Source organism: Ptychodera flava, chromosome 11 (genome assembly GCF_041260155.1).
Source record: "Ptychodera flava strain L36383 chromosome 11, AS_Pfla_20210202, whole genome shotgun sequence".
Taxonomy (NCBI): Eukaryota; Metazoa; Hemichordata; class Enteropneusta; family Ptychoderidae; genus Ptychodera; species Ptychodera flava.
This window is the reverse complement of record NC_091938.1, coordinates 4368014-4385231: the sequence shown is the minus strand read 5'-3', so window position 1 is coordinate 4385231 and position 17218 is coordinate 4368014. Positions and strand designations below refer to the sequence as shown.

Sequence of the window (17218 nt, the reverse complement as noted above, 5' to 3'; positions counted from 1 at the left end):
TAGTTATAAATTGAATAATATCATAATGGTACATATATATCAGCATTAATCAATGAAATTTTACGGCACATTAGTTATAAATTGAATAATATCATAATGGCACATATATATCAGCATTAATCAATGAAATTTTACGGCATATTAGTTATAAATTGAATAATATCATAATGGTACATATATATCAGCATTAATCAATGAAAGTTTACAGCATATTAGTTATAAATTTAATAATATCATAAGGGCACATGTACATCAGCATTATACCATCAATGAAATTTCACGGCATATTAGTAATAAATTAAATAATATCATAATGGCATATATATATCAGCATTAATCAATGAAATTTTACGGCATATTAGTTATGAATTGAATATTATCATGATGGCACATATAAGCTTATATCATCATTAAACTCACAAGCACGAAAAAAGTATCTTCCTTGATGAACAACGGGGTAACAAGTCCCAGATTTGCTTTCGCATGTGAGAATACACGTGTTGAAATCTGAATTGCGGCGCAGATTTATACAATTGATTATAATGATTTGTAAGATTGTTACAATGTCCTTTTCCTTACGCTTGATTGCCCTAAAACATTAAACATCTTAAAACAGTGGAGTAGCTTCTAAAACAATTCATCGTCATGTCCAGTCAGTAGCTATAGGTGCGTGTTGGAAAAAAACTGTTAATCGCTATGGACTCTTTATTAATCTTTTCCATAAAGGAGGTCGTACATCTCTCTTCAAGGGCTGTAATTTAAAAGAACAACTCTATTTAATAAAAGATCATCTAAAAGTAAACTTTTTCTGTGTAAGCCATCGACAACACTCCCATACACGAGTATATTCTGAAACAATCCATCCGGTCCGGTCGACAGGGTTGTATAACCATTGAAAACACTGTCCATGACGTTATGTACTGCCTTCTTTTTTCCCTCTTTGAGGCAGTCTCATAAAAGGCTTGAATTTGAAAAACAAAACCAATTCTGGTTCCTGAAATAATGTCTAAAGGAAAGAGTTCAACAATTAAAGTTTGTGAGAACTTTAAACGTTTAAGCATTCACAAAACCTAAATCTCTGACAATTCTTCAGATATAGAAGAGATTTCACGGAGAGATTTGACAAGGACGAGTCCTTAGACTATTGTGACAAATATTTGTTTGTGTAACTGAAAGTGGCCCATGTAAAAAACCTCTTCCCCGTTTATTTGTCAGTTTGTTTATTGTACAAGCTGGATACTTTGTTGTCCTTTTGAAAGTGTTCAGTTTTGTTCTTTGTCCAATTTTGGAGTATGACTTAAAATTCTACAAAGGCAGTGGAATAATTCCGACTGTTGTTGAATTTTCAATATTCTCTTAACTCTATGGATAAAAAATATTGTTTCGATTTCGGAAAAGTATGACGGTAAAATAAACAAAGAGTTTTAAATGAATCCCCACAAGTTTTAGATCAGAAAAGAATAGGAAAAGTTTGGTAGTCCAAATATCCGCCCTCGAGGCACATTCTACCTTATAAGATGATTTGCGTCCATAGATATCATTGAAACAATGATAGAGAAAATACGTACTCCGTTGAGATGTATTCCATTCCGGCAATAGCCGTCGTTAGGACCGGTACGGCCATTGTTGCCAGCGCAGTCTCTCAACGAAGAGTCCGCGTCGCACACAACGAACTCAGACGCAATCAGAAGAATAGAGAGTGTGACAACCAAAGTCTTCATGGTTGGCTTGATGCCATGCAGAACTATTGCGTCTCTGGATAACGATAAGTATACACAAGGGAAAGTGTTAGATCACAGATACTCCATGGTCGGTGGTTAGACAAAATCAAAATATCTAAATATTAATATATTCAAAATATCCTCGCTGAACAGAGTAGTCAAAAACATTGTCTGCAATGCCCTGACTTTTCAGAATCCGTGGTGTAGGCCCTGAATCAATATTTTCTTGGAATATTCACTTGCAAGTAAACGACGTCCTTTTCTAATAGTGTAACAGTAAACATATTAAAAGTTACGGCACTCAGCCTCATTCATAAAAGTGCGTGTTAACTATCATTAAGATTTCAAGAAAAATTGTCAAAATAATGTGTTTCTTGACATAAGGACAAGTGAAGAATTGTTGGACGTACCTTTCATAAATATATAAATCTGCATCTTAATTGCTTAGCCAACGACCAAGTTATAACATTTTTCGGAGAATCAAGGAGGGAAGCGCCTTGGGGACAGATATTCCGATTCTTCAAATTTTACCATTTTTTTCTGATCCACTTGAGGGGGTGTATTTTGAAGCTTTTAGAATAGGATACATTCTCGCGATCTTTGTATTTTAAAAATCAAACACTCCCCAAATTCAGATAACCTTCGACACAGAGATGGAGGCCGTTTTGAATTTGAAATATCGGTAAATGTTAGGTAAATCATTTCTCTAATTCCAAACTTTGCAATTCAAGATGATTCCCGATTTTTATTGTTGATTTGGTAAGAGAATGATGGTTGAAAGTTTCAGTTAGGAAGTTTCGGTATTTCACTTTCGAGGCGAGTGCTATATTAAAAGGGTTATAAAATTAAAACTTAGAGTATCACATACATAAATACAACAATAAAAATATAGTGAAAAGAACAGAAACGACAGAGAAGATGGGTGGTAATAGTTATCTATCTCTACACTACATGTAAAGGAAGGTTTCAGAAATCTACACTGAAAGTAAATCACAATGTTTTATATATAATCGGTTCCATACTTGTTTGAAGGCTAAAAATTGTCATGAAGTAATGTGAGGTGTACAAAGTCCACGAATGTGATATATTTATCCATTATTTATCTCAAAAGGTACAGAGAGGGAGGACTTTTTTCCCGTAACGTTTCTCAGTGTTACCTAACATAGTTATAGTTATGTCACTCGCCTCATGTGGTAATGTATTCAGCAGTCTTGTATTTTCTCTCTGAGCTATCCTATCGCTACTACAATACTACTATTCAATACAGAATATATTCCTTGTGATTCAAGATCACCAAGCCGTAAGTAAACACGTTAAGCCGTTGTAAACTACAGATGACAGTATGTTTACCTTTTACACTACGTGAAAGTTGCCAAATCTTCGATGATAATCCGACCAGTTGGTAACACCGAAGACAGCCGGGAACAGGTAGTGCTATATGGTTATGGACAAGCGATTGCACCATGGAGCTGTGGGAAAATGCTTCTTCGAACAATAGCTGCCCTGAATTACGTATGACAACGGCATTCATTGGTATAGTGACATTGTGCCCTGGGGTGGAGACGTAAATGTTGAGAAAAAGAAAAACCGGTTGCCTTTACACCCTGATCATATGAATTTCAGGACATCACAATTCCTTTGTAATAAAGAACACAGTTACTGTTTGTGTACGCTGGTATCAGCTCGCTATCCATTTTAAGTATATTTCTAGGCTCTGATCCCGGAGTCATAAATATCACAGTAAGCTTACTTGTCCTATCTGCGCTAGCACTCGTTTTGTTCATGAGAGAGCGAGTAATTGAAGATTTGCGTATAGAGACAGAAAAGAAAATTACACATCGAGAAAGGGTAGCGTATCAGAGATACATCAAAAGTTACAGGTCGTGGAGCTTTATTCTTATGATCGAGTTTGTCCCCCGTCTTTTACGCACTTTTCGTTCCCTGAGTTCCTGCGTACGCCCTCAGCGTTAGCACTGTGTCTCCGAATAATTGATGTTTAAGGTGTTTAGGACTGTGAATACAAATAAAATGCATAACGTACAATACACAATACACATTCTGCAGAAAGGAACAATAGTCGTACAGAACTTGAATTCGATGTATCTCTTTGCTGTAACTTTTGACGAATTTTCCACTATTGCGATCTATTTATCAAAGGCAGTTTCTTTTCTATTCCAAACGTCATTTCGAATTGCCCTGTGTTCAACTTATTGACAAATTCTTACGTTTGTAATGCAAAATGTTATTGATAACAACTGAGTTTTCGTCTCGATTAGTATTCAAGAGTCAACTACAACATCTCATGATGTACACATTGCGTTTTGTTTGCAAGACTATATTTCGACAAAGTTCAGGAAAAAGAATAAGAAAACTTGTTTTCTGTTTGGAAATTATATACATATTATCAATAGTTACAGCTATAGCACCATTACTTATCGAATGAATAAATCGCAGTAGTTATCATCAGAGGAAACTGGAGAGTTGTTACTTTAAGGATGTACGATCGGAAAAATATAAGCGTACTGCGCCGATTTCCGCGCAGAAATGTATCCATAGTAACCACGCGCGCATAGTGACGTTCCGAACGTTTTTGCGTTGTACAAAATGTTGTCTGCAGGTAAAGGAAAATCGCGTCGAGAAAATGTTCAGCGTGCCCTCAAAACACGCTGGAAGGTACGAGAATTCAGCAAAGAGATAAAAAAATGCAACATGACCGTAGCCTGTACAGCGTAAGTCAGAAGTGTGATGTCTGATTCGCTATAGGCCTACAAGAACACGTCGTGGTTATAATTCCAATGATAGTGTCGCTAGTAGACCTACCGGAGAATGGAAGAATGGCCGTCGCATTGTAGATTTGAGTGGACTAGCAGAAAATCTTTACACTTGTGTCAGTTGTGGGCTTGCCTTTACGATTGTCATCGTGTATTGGAGAAACGCCAAGTTCACGGCCTCGGCTCCTGGCTCCACGTAGTGTGTGACAACTTAGCCTACTTAGCCTGCAGCGAAGTCAACCTAATCCCCACCGATAAACGTCACGGCAATAAATATTACGTGATTTTTTGTATGCTGTATTAATATATAGACTCTGAAAAGTAGAAGAACCTAACAGTCTTTGCTTTGTTCTGTCATTTCCCTCTCATTAAAGTTTACAGGTAGGCTTGAATCATGACCATGACAAGGCCATGCAGGTAGCCACTGCAGGTCAGCAGCATTTGAAGAGCGCCCTCGCGCGACGAACTCGGGAGAGCATGGTTTATCGCCAGAACCTGTAAATCCTAGTTAGATTTTGCAAAATTGTGAAAAATCGAGCTCGGTGACCTATAAACAAAATGTGGTTTTGAAAAATCACAAAAAGAGCTATTATTTGGCAAAGTTTGAGAAAATTGACATTAGTAGAAACTATCAATAATGAATAAATTATCTCTCCCATTCCTAAAATTTGGGGCATATTTGTTGCAATTTGGTTAAAAAATAAATATGATGACTTTTTTACTCAATTTTAATGTAAGTAAAATCTTCAAAGTAGCTCAGTGTATAATTTCTTTATTCTTTTACAGTGTAAACGTGAAAAATGCAATCATGATATAAATATGAAAATGATGACCTGTTTTATTGATTTTCAGTGATTTTGTGAAAAACCGTGAATTTTTAATGTCATTTTGTAAAAAGACAAGCGCGGTGACCCCATGTTTTTTTCCCAGTTTTGGACTATTCACATATGTAGGTATTCAAAAATCCCCATTTGAAAAATTGACATTACTTTTACTTTTTCGATCGTACATCCTTAACGGTCAAAAATAGAGACCAAAGAAGACCCTTATTTCAAGGCAACGGTATAGTTTTCACTGACTACATTATAAAACATCAACTTACAATAAGAAATTGATGCTGTACTGTCGCTCGTCATGCTTACCAGACCTTTAGTAATTTGGTGCTGTAAAAAATTATAAATCAATGAAACATTCGATGGCTATTAGTTATAAATTTAGTAATATCATAATGTTACATATATTTTAACATGTTAACATTGCAGGAAGAAAAAAGTATTCTTCTTGATGAACAATGTGGTAACAAATTCCAGATTTTCTTTCGAGTACTCATTGTACAATAATACTATGTTGAAATTTGAATTTAGACAAGTGATTATAATGATTAGTAAGATATTGCTACTCTGTCCAAAAGTTTTCGTTTTGCCCGATTCTCCTAATACATTTAACATCTTAAAACAGTTGAGTATCTTCTAAAGCAATCCATCTTCACGTCAAGTCGATAGCGGTGCGTTATCACTGAAAAACTTTTCAATGTCGCTATGGACCATTCACTCTTTTCCATACAGGAGACTGTGCACGGCTTCTCAGAGGCTGTAATTAGACAGAACAACTCGATTTATAATAATAAAGATCGTCCGGATGCAAACTTTTTTGTGCAAACTATTAACAATACTCCTATAGAAAAGTATCGTCTAAAAACAATCCTTCTTCATGTCCGGTTGACAGGGTTGTGTAACCGTTGGAAACGCTGTCCATTGTCGTTATTGACTACCTTCTCTTTTCCCTCTAAGAGGTAGTCTCATAAGGAGCTTGAAAAAAGAAAAACTTGGTTTCCTAAAATAATGTCGTCTAAAGGCAAGAACAATTAAAGATGGTAAGATTTCTAAACGTTTAACATAACCTAAATCGCTGACAATTCGTATTTGAGTCAGATATAGTAAAGATATCAAGTTTGACAACGACTGGTCCTTAGACCAGAGCATAGCGTAACACATTTTTCCTGGTGTAACTTAAAGTAATTCATGCATAGCACCTCTTTCCCCGTTTCATGTCCCCTGGTATAGCATTATGGGGGTTATTTAGTAAGTTATTTTGACGCAAACGTTCACAGGGAGGCAAAGTCTAACACAAATCAAACCCCATTCTCAGCAACATGACTGGTTTTGTTATATTTGTAAGTCAATCATCTAACGATTAAAATTCTGCAAAGGAAGAGGAATAATTCCGACTGTTTTTCTATTTTCAGTAGTCTGTTACTATGATGATTAGCGTGCATGGATGTCATCGACACAATGGTATAGGAAATCCCTACTCTATTGAGATGAATTCCAACACCACCACCGCCTCCACCGTGGCCGTGGCCGCCGCCGTGGTCGCCTTCGTCGTCGCCTCCACTGCTTCCTCCCCACCAAGCACACGCACTGCGTCCAACAAACTCGGACGCGATCAGAAGAATAATGAGTGTGAGAAACAAGGTCTTCATGGTTGGCGGGATGCCAGAACTGTGACGTCTCTGAATAACGATAAATATACACCAGGACCAGCGTTAGATCACAGTCACTCCATGGACGGGGGAAGGACAAAATCAAAATGTATTTCTGTAGTTCGTGAACTTGTGAAAACATGAAACCTAAACCGTCATGAAACCTAAACTAATCATATTCTCAACTTAGGCTCCCGAATTTTTTGAAGTTCGTTTTAACAAAACACCCTTACTGACACAGTGGTTAAAGCATTGTTTTTAAGGTAGTATGCACCTCGAAAGTCAAAGACTTAAACTTTTGCCCAAACTTTCCTTAAAGGATCTTCCTGCCATTCTCTTTCAAAATCAAGAAAAAAAATCGGGGGTCACCGTGCAAATTTTGGTACTAGAGAAAAAAATCACCCAAAATTTACCGATATCTGAAATTCAAAATGGCCGCCATCCCTGTGTTAACTCTAAGGAGAAAAATACAATTTTCGAATTTCGAAAAATTAAGCCGGTGAAAAATTTTCTTACACTAAGAGGTTTAAAATGAACCCACACAAGTGGTATATCAGAAAAGAATTGTAAAAGTTTGATCGTCTGAATATCTGTCCCCGAGACGCGTTTTACCTTAATCTGCAAGCTTTTCAAGAGGGCTAGCTTTAGGTATGGATCTACATTTCTTGTCATATTCGCGTGCAAGGAAACGAATTCCTTGGAATAGGGCAAGGTTCAAAGAGTCACAGTTTTGTAGACACTATGTTTTTCGGAAAGTAAAATTACTTCTCTAAAAGCTGTTGCACGTTTACTTATGCGAATTCTGTTTATATCCCTCAGCGCTGATGTGGGCTTAAATTGTTGTTCTTGTGTTCATGATAACCAAGATATGCACTGTTTTCGTTTTTTGTTTTTGTTTTTTTAACTGGTCACTTTTAAACAAAATTGAACCAGGAATGCAGCGTATGTTCGTATGGACATGTTAAATCTTTGAGAATAACATATAGCATTTTTTTACCTTTTTCACTGCGAGAAAGTTGCCAAATCTTCGAAACAAATCCAATCAACCGGTATCACTGAAGACAGCTGTGAATGAGCAGTGGTATGGTGGAGTGCGGATTTTCTTTGACGTTGATGAAGTATTTGGGTCACATATTGAACCATGCGCCAATGAATAGTTTTCTTCAATCAGTGACTGCCCCCAATTGTATTGACAATTGCGTTCACTGGTATAGGTGTATTGTTCAACTATCCGGCCAAAGGTTGCAATGTAAATGGTTGACTCAAAGATGAATTGGTTCTATCTAAATATGACAATTGTGATTTTAACGGGAACAAAAACTGCTTTGAAATAACCACGGCTTACAGTTCAAAGCCCCTTGCAGGTAATGGAACAATCAGCATAAGGACAACATAATTGTCTGTGGGATTTTATCGGTGAAACGTTCTGCCTGTGCGCAGTCAACTTTTCTGCTACACATGTACTATGTTTCGTTCAAAAATACGACAGCACTCGTATCCGGAACGACAACCAATAAACCTGGAATTCCGTGCCATGGCGATGTCTACCGAAGAAGCCTAATAACCTCTTACATACAATAAAGTCTGAAGTGTTTTCAAAAATAAACGTTTCCGAGGATAAATAAAAATCAAACAGAACACTGAAGGTATATATTATGAGGGCATACATTTCTTACAAGACATTTGTAGATCACTCATAAAAACATGATGACGGCTTGGAAGTCCTAAATCTTCGTCACATGCAAGATGTTTGATTTTTGTTGCGCAAAGAAAAATCGGCTCTAAAGTCTCCCATGCATTCAAACCGATGCATTCTCTGCTAAACCACTACAGAACTATTCCTTATTAGGGTAGAATGTGTCTTGGGGATATATACTCGGATTATTATATTTTTACAATATTCACCGTCTTAGTTTGACGATAAACTATTTTCCTCACAGACTTAACAAAGGGGTGGCGGCCATTTTGAATATCAAATAACGGTACAAGTTAGGCAACTTATTTTATATGGGATCAGAATTTGTACGTTGACTCCTAATTTTTATTCTTGATTTGGTAATAGAATGGATGAAACTTTCATTGAGGAAAGTTTGAGCGAAAGTTCTTACACTTTAAAAGCGCATACTACCTGAAAAGAGGTCCAGTATTGAACGGTCTGCGCCTATCACTTGCAAGTAGTCTTTATACCGTGAAACAAAGATCAATGCTCTGATGTTTCTGAGAACCTTTACATCTAAAACTTGAAATAGCAAGTTCTAATTAAGGTAATTCCATGAAGATCTTTTACTTATTACCATGCTTCGGCTTGAGGTATCATATGTCAATTTGAAAAGATGCGTCAAACATTTGAGAACGATGGACCATTTTTAAACCATAGCCGATCAAATATGTAAAAACAGACTCCATTGTGTTTATGAAATCGGGACAATACAAATAAAGTCATGACTAGAAAGTACAAAAATGTTTTTGAGATGGCTTTGTAGCATCTGTGGAAATTTGATTATTTATCCGACCTCCTGATGCCCTTTGTCAACTTACAACCTCGCGCTTCAAGTCATTTCAATATGCTGCAGGACATTGTTAATTATTGTCAGTAAAATGCGTAGAAAACGGCTGGCTTTCTTCTTGCGTACGTTATTAAGTTTATGAAAGGTAACTTTCACCATCACGGTACAGAGGAGTTCTGGGGTTGCGATAATAGCCATGCCCTTCATCTATCTGGTTTACTTGATGTGTCGGCTCGACTATATTGAAGATTCCTTAGAAGTCAGGGGACACTAGCGGGGGGATGGGGTGGTTGGTGGTGGGGTTTAATGGAATGAGTTGTTCCAGAATGTTTCAGTCATGTAACTGAACTCTAATCATCGTGCGCAGTGATCAATCAGAAACAGGCCTTGCGTCACTTGACAGCACAGATTTACTATTCCTTTTGCACGATGCGAACTGTGAGGGACTGAGAGGTATTAATACTACTCGTTTCGTACAGTTCTCGTATTTAGCCCTAAAACTTGCCTTACATCGGACCATAAATATTGGGAGAATATGCATGGTGCACATTTGTTACTTCAAAATATTGTTTTTGTTACTTCAAAATATTGTTTTACTTAATCATTGGCAGTTTTTATCGTGTTTAGAAGAGACATCGTGCCGGCAATAATAGTTTTCAAAATTGTCAAGACTTTGAATGTAGAATACCTTAAGAAATTTCGGGACTTCCTGATAACTTCAGAGTTTCGCAATTGATGACGGAATAATGAACTGATTAACTCAAAAAGTTCCTGTGATCGCACGTATATCATCCCCTGATAAATTGTTTCTCACGCTGACAGTCATAAATTTATTACGAAAGCTATTTCAGTATCACTTCCAACCTCCATAAAGAAATGGACGCTACACTGTCACTCGTTATGCTTGCTATTTTAATGCCATGCTGTAAACAATTAGAAATAAAAGAAATATCAAGACGGTATGTTAGATATAAATTGAATAATATCACAATTACATGGATATCAGCATTGTACCATTGCAAGTAGGGAGCCATCTTCTTTTGATAAACAAAACGATAACAAGTCCCAGAGTTTCTTTCGAGTGAATAAAGTAGAATACACATGTTGAACATTGACTTTGTGGCTCAGACTAACATTTTAGTAGTGATGATTCATAAAATTTTTTTCCTGTCTTTGCTCTTTTTCGCTTGATACTCTTAAATCATTAGTGAACACTATCTTAAAGTTCCGAGACGAGAAATTGACCTTTTAAATCTAACAATTCTCTGATGGTTAATAAGCTCAGAATCCCCGTAAATTAAACATTTTCTAAAAGCCTAGATATAAGGGAACATTTTGGCTGTCACGTGACAGGTAATTTACGTAACCTTTCAAAAATCGGTTTTCCCTATGTTTTGTGTCAATATTTCAAAATATCTGACTCAAACTTACTGGTATCAAGCTGTTATAACGCTCTTTGAAAGCATGTCTGAGATTTTTTATATCTTGCTTAGTTTTTTTGGAGCACAATTTTAAAGAACCAATCAGGGTTAAAATATACCATTCTGAAAGTTTTTCCTGGCATAAAAATTGTTGTAGAAGTTTTTTAAAAAATTCTGAGAAAACTTTGGAAGATCCTTAGGACAGCTTGCACTCAGCCTAAAAAGATCAATTTCTTGTCTTAAATCATTAGTGAACATTATATTAAATCGTTGGTGCAAATGCAAAATGTAATGTAAGCCATTGGCAAGACTCTCATAGTCGAGTATATTCTGAAACAATCCATCTTCAGGTCTTTCGACAGGGTTGTGTATCGTTGAAAACGCTGTTCACTGTCGCTATGGACTATCTAGTTTTTTCCATCCTGGAAAACCGGGTGGAAAGTCCTGGTCGCCGGCCTGGAATTTACAAAACAGTTTGGCTTATTAAATGAAATCGTTTAAAGACCAAAGGTTCAATAATTGAGGATTGGGAGCGCTCGAAACGTTTCCAGTTTTCACTAAAATGAAAAAAGTGATTTCAAGCTGAGATAATTCGTATTTAGTAGAGTCGTTCATGATTTTGTAGAGATATCAAGTTTGATTATTGAAGGGTCAATCTACAAGTGTCAAGGATTTTCCCTGTGTGTAAAAGTAGCCCGGGGAAAAACGCTACTCCGCCATTTTTCATATACACTGGAATAGCACTATGGGGTTTATTTTCTAAGTTAATTTATGAAGAAGTTCACAGGGCAGACTAAAGCTGATAAAACATGCCGATGTCTCACCACGACTTTCTTGTTATGCATGTGTGTCAATCATTTAACGACTGAATTTTGCAAGAAAGAGGGAAAATTCCGCCTGATGATTTGCGTGCATGGATTTCATTGGCACGATGATATAGAAAACCCTTACTTTGTCGAGATGTATTCCGCTGCGCTCGTTGTCATCTTCAGGGCCCCAATTATGTGCATCCGTATTGTCTACAACAAACTCGAACGCAATCAGGAGAGTGATGAGTAAAACAACCAGCGTCCTCATAGTTGGGGGATACCAGTACAGTTTCGTCTCTGAAAATGATAAAATTACAAGAGGTAGAGTATTAGATCACAGTCACTTAATTCTAATTGCTGAAAGTGCAGTTGGCTCGGAAGGTTATGTCTGATTGGTCAATTGTCACTTTTCACAGCATCTTAGGGTTTTATTGTGTATAATTCAATAATAACGGTAAATTCTGCCAAGCAATTGGATAACAGCTTCCGAGGTGTTGCACATCAGCCCAATTCTAACGATGAGTAGTGCAGTACAGTAGAAGCTAATTCAATGAATTTGTATATAGAAGTGCTCAAAAATGCCATTGTGATATTGCTCAGGCGCCTGGAATTGCTAGATTGGTATACACAGAGAGAAGGGAAGGTAAGACACAACTTTGCTCTCGGGAACTCTGTAGACAATACAAATCCAAGGGTAAGCCTAAATCAAGATTCACGATTCAAGATTCACGATTCAAGGTTCACGGTTCAAGATTCACGGTTCACATTCCGCAGTTTAATAGAAATGGAGGCATTTTCACTCAGATTAATTTTCGATCCATGTACAGTGATAAATCAACATTAGGACTTCAACGGCGTCTTCTATATGCATGACGAGGTGGCCTGCGATATGAGTGTTTACAAGTTCTTCACGTAGGGGCCCGATGTTATTACACTAAGGGACTGGATAGAAATTACAGGGAGGGAGGGCCGGTATTTTTCAAAATGATGCGGTGCAATAAATACACAGAGTAATGACCCTGCAAGAGTTCTTTCAAGGGAAAAAGTGACCCCACCCCAATTTTCATGGACAACTGAGACTGGTTACTCATTTATAGGCCCATAAGTAAAATCGAGGTCAATGGTCACTCTTGTGATATTTTATCAAAAAATCCCTTTTCTCCTAAACTTATCCCTCTCCGCCAAAATCAGACTTGTGGCTCTATTGGCTAACCTACAATTAGAGATGTACATAATTAATGATATACCAGATGATGTAAGGGTCGAAGGTCAGGGACATCCCCAAAATTTGGGTGTGCAATTTGGTTCCATACCATTCATTCTTCAATAGACACTAGCCCTCTAGGATTCTTAGATAGGATAAGATAAAGCCATAGCTTAGCTGTAGAGGTGTAGGGTAGGTCAAAGGTCATAGATAATTGGAAAAAATAATACTTTAAAAATCTTCTCCTGACAGGGCCCGTGACCTTGAAATTTGGCACAGAGGAACCTGGCTTTATTGTCTACAAAGTAATTGTAGAGAAATTTAATTGTTGATTTTGATGCGAATGAGGCCAGTTTTAAATCCACGATTGCCGCAAGAGAAAAGGTCTCAATATTATTGAGGTGGATTGTGACAAATAGGTAGACGGTCACTGTTTGTTTCTCATGTAAATTTTGGGAGGGTCACAGAGTGTCCCTTCAAGAGCAAACGCTTTTGAAGGGACACTTTTGTAAAGACCCTGGCCCTCCCTCCCCATTATTTCTTTCCAGTCCTGCTATATGTAGAATGTGTCAACACTCACATCGCAGGGTACTACTTCATGGGTGCGTTTGATATCTTCCTCGAGGCACCCTAGGGCGGCCCGGGGCGACCCAGTTTCTGTTCGATTATCGTGTGACGTCATTGTCGGGGTACCTCGGGGTGGATTTCACCGCCCCTGCTCGTCGAGTCGGGGAAGTGCGGGGCACTGCATAACAAATATGGCGGACGACAAACAGACAACACTAGTGCTCATGGAGAAAAGTCGTATGTATTGGTTGGTACAGTTAATCAAAACAATTGACGTGACATGGTGGAGTTGTTGAAAATGAACAAGCAAAAATATAGCTATTCTGTGGTGAAATCTTTGGAATTGTTGTTGTCGTCTGACATTTTGTTCCCCCCGTAAACGTTCGATTTCCCCCTTCCCCGAGGAGCCCCACCATAACATCATGACGTCACTTAGGGCTCCCCGAGGATCATAATCGAACGCAGCCCATGTGTATAGAAGGCACCGTTGAAGCCCTGATGATGATTTATCAGTGTTATTACACCTCACTCATTCAGCGTGCACTGCCATTGGTTAAACACGACTCACGTGACATGTAAAAGAACGTGATGATGCCCTCTGCGAATGTGATGATGCCCTCTGCGAACTTGATGATGCCCTCTGCATTTGATATTACATGGATGACGTCATTTTACTTACTGCGCATCCTTTCTGCGCAAAACAAATTGTCGTTCGCTTGTTGTACTTTGCAGTTGGCTGCGAAACGTCATGCAGAGCTGTCACCGGAACAGTTAGACGATATTTTGATGCAGGTAAACAGCAAACGAACAAAAATGGCAACAAGGAATGCAATTTCTGTGTTCAGCGACTATGCTAGCAACAAATTTGGATACGCCACCGAGGAGATCGGCAAACTTTAGCAGCAACCCTAGACTCGGCACTGACAACATTTTACGCTAAAGTCCGGACTCAGAAGGCGAACTGTACTCGAAGAAGTTGTTTCTTAGCATGTCTGCTTGTTCGGTGTAATAAAAATAATAACACATGAGAGCTTGGGCAATATCACGATTTTTGCCTGCCCTCGGGCTGGTGGTCATGATCGAAATACTGATGATGCCCTCGCCTACGGCTCGGGCATCATCAGTATTTCGATCATGACCACCATCCCTTGGGCAGGCAATAAATCGTGATATTGCCCTCGCTCTCATGTGTTATTATTTAACAGTGTATATGAATCGGAAAAGTCAATTGGAGTGAAAATGCATCTGTTTCTGGCTTAAACTGCAGAACATGAATAGTAAATCTTGAATTTATAGGCTTACCCCAAATCCACCTACTACCTAGGATTATTATAACAACGCGTGTAAAACTTAAAGACCCTTGAGCTGTAACTCTTGAAATTTGTTGCTGTCTATTTTCTCTGGTTTTCTTTAAATTCTACAAATAACCTGTGACACAGGGATGGAGGCCATTTGGAATTTGAAATATCGGTAAATGTTAGGTAAATCATTTCTCTAATTCCAAACATTGCAATTCAAGATGATTCCTGATTTGTATTGTTGATTTCGTAAGAGAATGATGGTTGAAAGTTTCAGTGAGGAAGTTTAGGTGTTTCTCTTTCGAGGCGAGTGCTACATTAAAAGGGTTATAAATTAAAAATTAAAACTTTGAGTACCATATACATAAATAAAACAATAGAAATATAGTGATGTCAAAAGAAAAGAAACGACAGAGAAGTTGGGCGGTAATAGTTGTCTATCTCTATACTACATGTAAAGGAAGGTTTCAGAAATCTACACTGAAAGTAAATCACAGTGTTTTATATATAATCGGTTCCGTACTTGTTTGAAGGCAGAAAATTGTCATGAAGTAATGTGAGCTGCACAAATCCACGAATGTGATATATTTATCCATTATTTATCTCAAAAGGTACAGAGAGCAAGCACTTTTTTCCCATAACGTTTCTCAATGTTACCTAACATAGTTATAGTTCTATCACTCGCCTCAGGGTGGTAATGCATTCAACAGTCTTGTGTTTTCTCTCTGAGCTGTACTGTCGCTACTACAATACTACTATTCAATACAGAATATACACCTTGTCATTCAAGATCACCAAGCCGCGCTTTGACTTTTGAGAAAGTACTTAAAACGGGAACGAGCTGGTGTATACCAGTAAGTAAACATGTTGTCGTTGTAAATTACAGATGGCAATATGTTTACCTTTTACACTATGTGAAAGTTGCCAAATCTTAGATGATAATCCGACCGGTTTAACCGACCAGTTAACGTTGCTAACACCGACGATAGCCGTAAACAGGTAGTGCTATATGGTTATGGACAAGCGATTGCACCATGGATCTGTGAGAAAAAACCTGCTCGCAGCGCCAATCGTTGTAAAAACCAGTGTATGTAAACTTAGTCGACTTACTAAGTCCGTTTGACTCTGGTTCAGTTCCGAAGAAGGCGTCTTTTCTCTTCGGCGGTGTAGGTCAATCTGATATGCGAGGGGAGACGCGTAATGTATATGAAAGGCATTTCATGAATACTATCACGGCGCAGCATATGTGTAGAATGGCGCCGCCAACAACTGAAAGCCTGCATTTTACTACACTTCAATCAATAGCCGCCCGCAATTATCTTTTTACAACTGTATTCATTGGTATGGTGACATTGTAGCCACAAGTAGTGACGTAAATGGTTGAGAAAAAACCGGTTGCCTTTTCATTCTGATCATATGAATTTCAGGACATCACAATTCCTTCGTAATAAAGAACAAAGTTATTGTTTGTGTACGCTGGTATCAGCTCGTTATCCATTTTAAGTATATTTCTAGGCTCTGGTCCCGGAGTCATAAATATCACAGTACTTGTCCCACTGGGCAAGCACTCGTTTTGTTCATGAGAGAGCGAGTAATTGAAGATTTGCGTTTAGAGCCAGAAAAGAAAATTATACATCGAGAAAGGGTAGCGTACCACCAAAGCAGACAACAGGGCCTTTGTTCAGCGCCATTCCATGTGACATCTCTCAAAGCAGTAAATAACCTCATTCTATCAGGTGTTTGACCTGTGCTATACGATTCCTATTACAAGGACTCAGTTGTGTGTAACGGCAAATACAATTTTAAGTTGTTGTTTTCGCTTCTGTTGCATTTGTTTCAATGTTGTTGCCATTGTGCGAAGGCACTGTAAGTGCATGAACAAAACAATGGATGGACAAAAGGTGTATCTTTCGATAATACTTTAAGAAAAGGAGAAAATGAGCTTTGCCGACATAACACCTTGTTTGGTAAACAATGTCCTTTGTTAAGAGTGATTTCTTGTCCAGACTAGAATTCGATTGTCGTAACAATACATGACTTTGCACACATACAGCTTGTTTTCATGTTGACCTCTTGAACACAAAGCATTTTTACAAAGTGCTTTGGGACGAACAAGAAAGTTGTCTTACAAACAGGACGAAACACTCAGAGATACATCGAAAGTTACAGGTCGTGGAGCTTTATTCTTATGATCGACTTTCTTCCCCGTCTTTTACGCACTTTTCGTTCTCTGAGTTCCTGCGTACGCCCTCAGCGTTAGTACTGTGTCTCCGAATAATTGATGTTTAAAGTGTTTAGGACTGTGAATACAAATAAAATGCATAACGTACAATACACAATACACATTCTGCAGAAAGGGACAATAGTCGTACAGAACGTGAATTCGATGTATCTCTTTGCTGTAACTTTTGACGAATATTCCACTTTTACGATCTATT

The 17218-nt window shown here is 37.9% G+C and overlaps 3 long non-coding RNA genes across 3 annotated transcripts; all 3 read right to left on the bottom strand.

Annotated features, from left to right (window-relative positions):
• Positions 1 to 537: 537 nt before the first annotated feature.
• Positions 538 to 5029, bottom strand: LOC139143333 (uncharacterized). Its single transcript, XR_011554578.1, has 3 exons — positions 3072 to 5029; positions 1569 to 1755; positions 538 to 751 (listed from the first exon to the last, which is right to left on the bottom strand). It is a non-coding gene; the product is annotated as an uncharacterized lncRNA (long non-coding RNA).
• Positions 5030 to 5683: 654 nt separating this feature from the next.
• LOC139144600 (uncharacterized) lies at positions 5684 to 8131 on the bottom strand. Its single transcript, XR_011554822.1, has 3 exons — positions 7972 to 8131; positions 6804 to 7004; positions 5684 to 6082 (listed from the first exon to the last, which is right to left on the bottom strand). It is a non-coding gene; the product is annotated as an uncharacterized lncRNA (long non-coding RNA).
• A 2244-nt stretch (positions 8132 to 10375) lies between these two features.
• LOC139143330 (uncharacterized) lies at positions 10376 to 16017 on the bottom strand. Its single transcript, XR_011554575.1, has 3 exons — positions 15891 to 16017; positions 11854 to 12008; positions 10376 to 11358 (listed from the first exon to the last, which is right to left on the bottom strand). It is a non-coding gene; the product is annotated as an uncharacterized lncRNA (long non-coding RNA).
• Positions 16018 to 17218: the final 1201 nt, after the last annotated feature.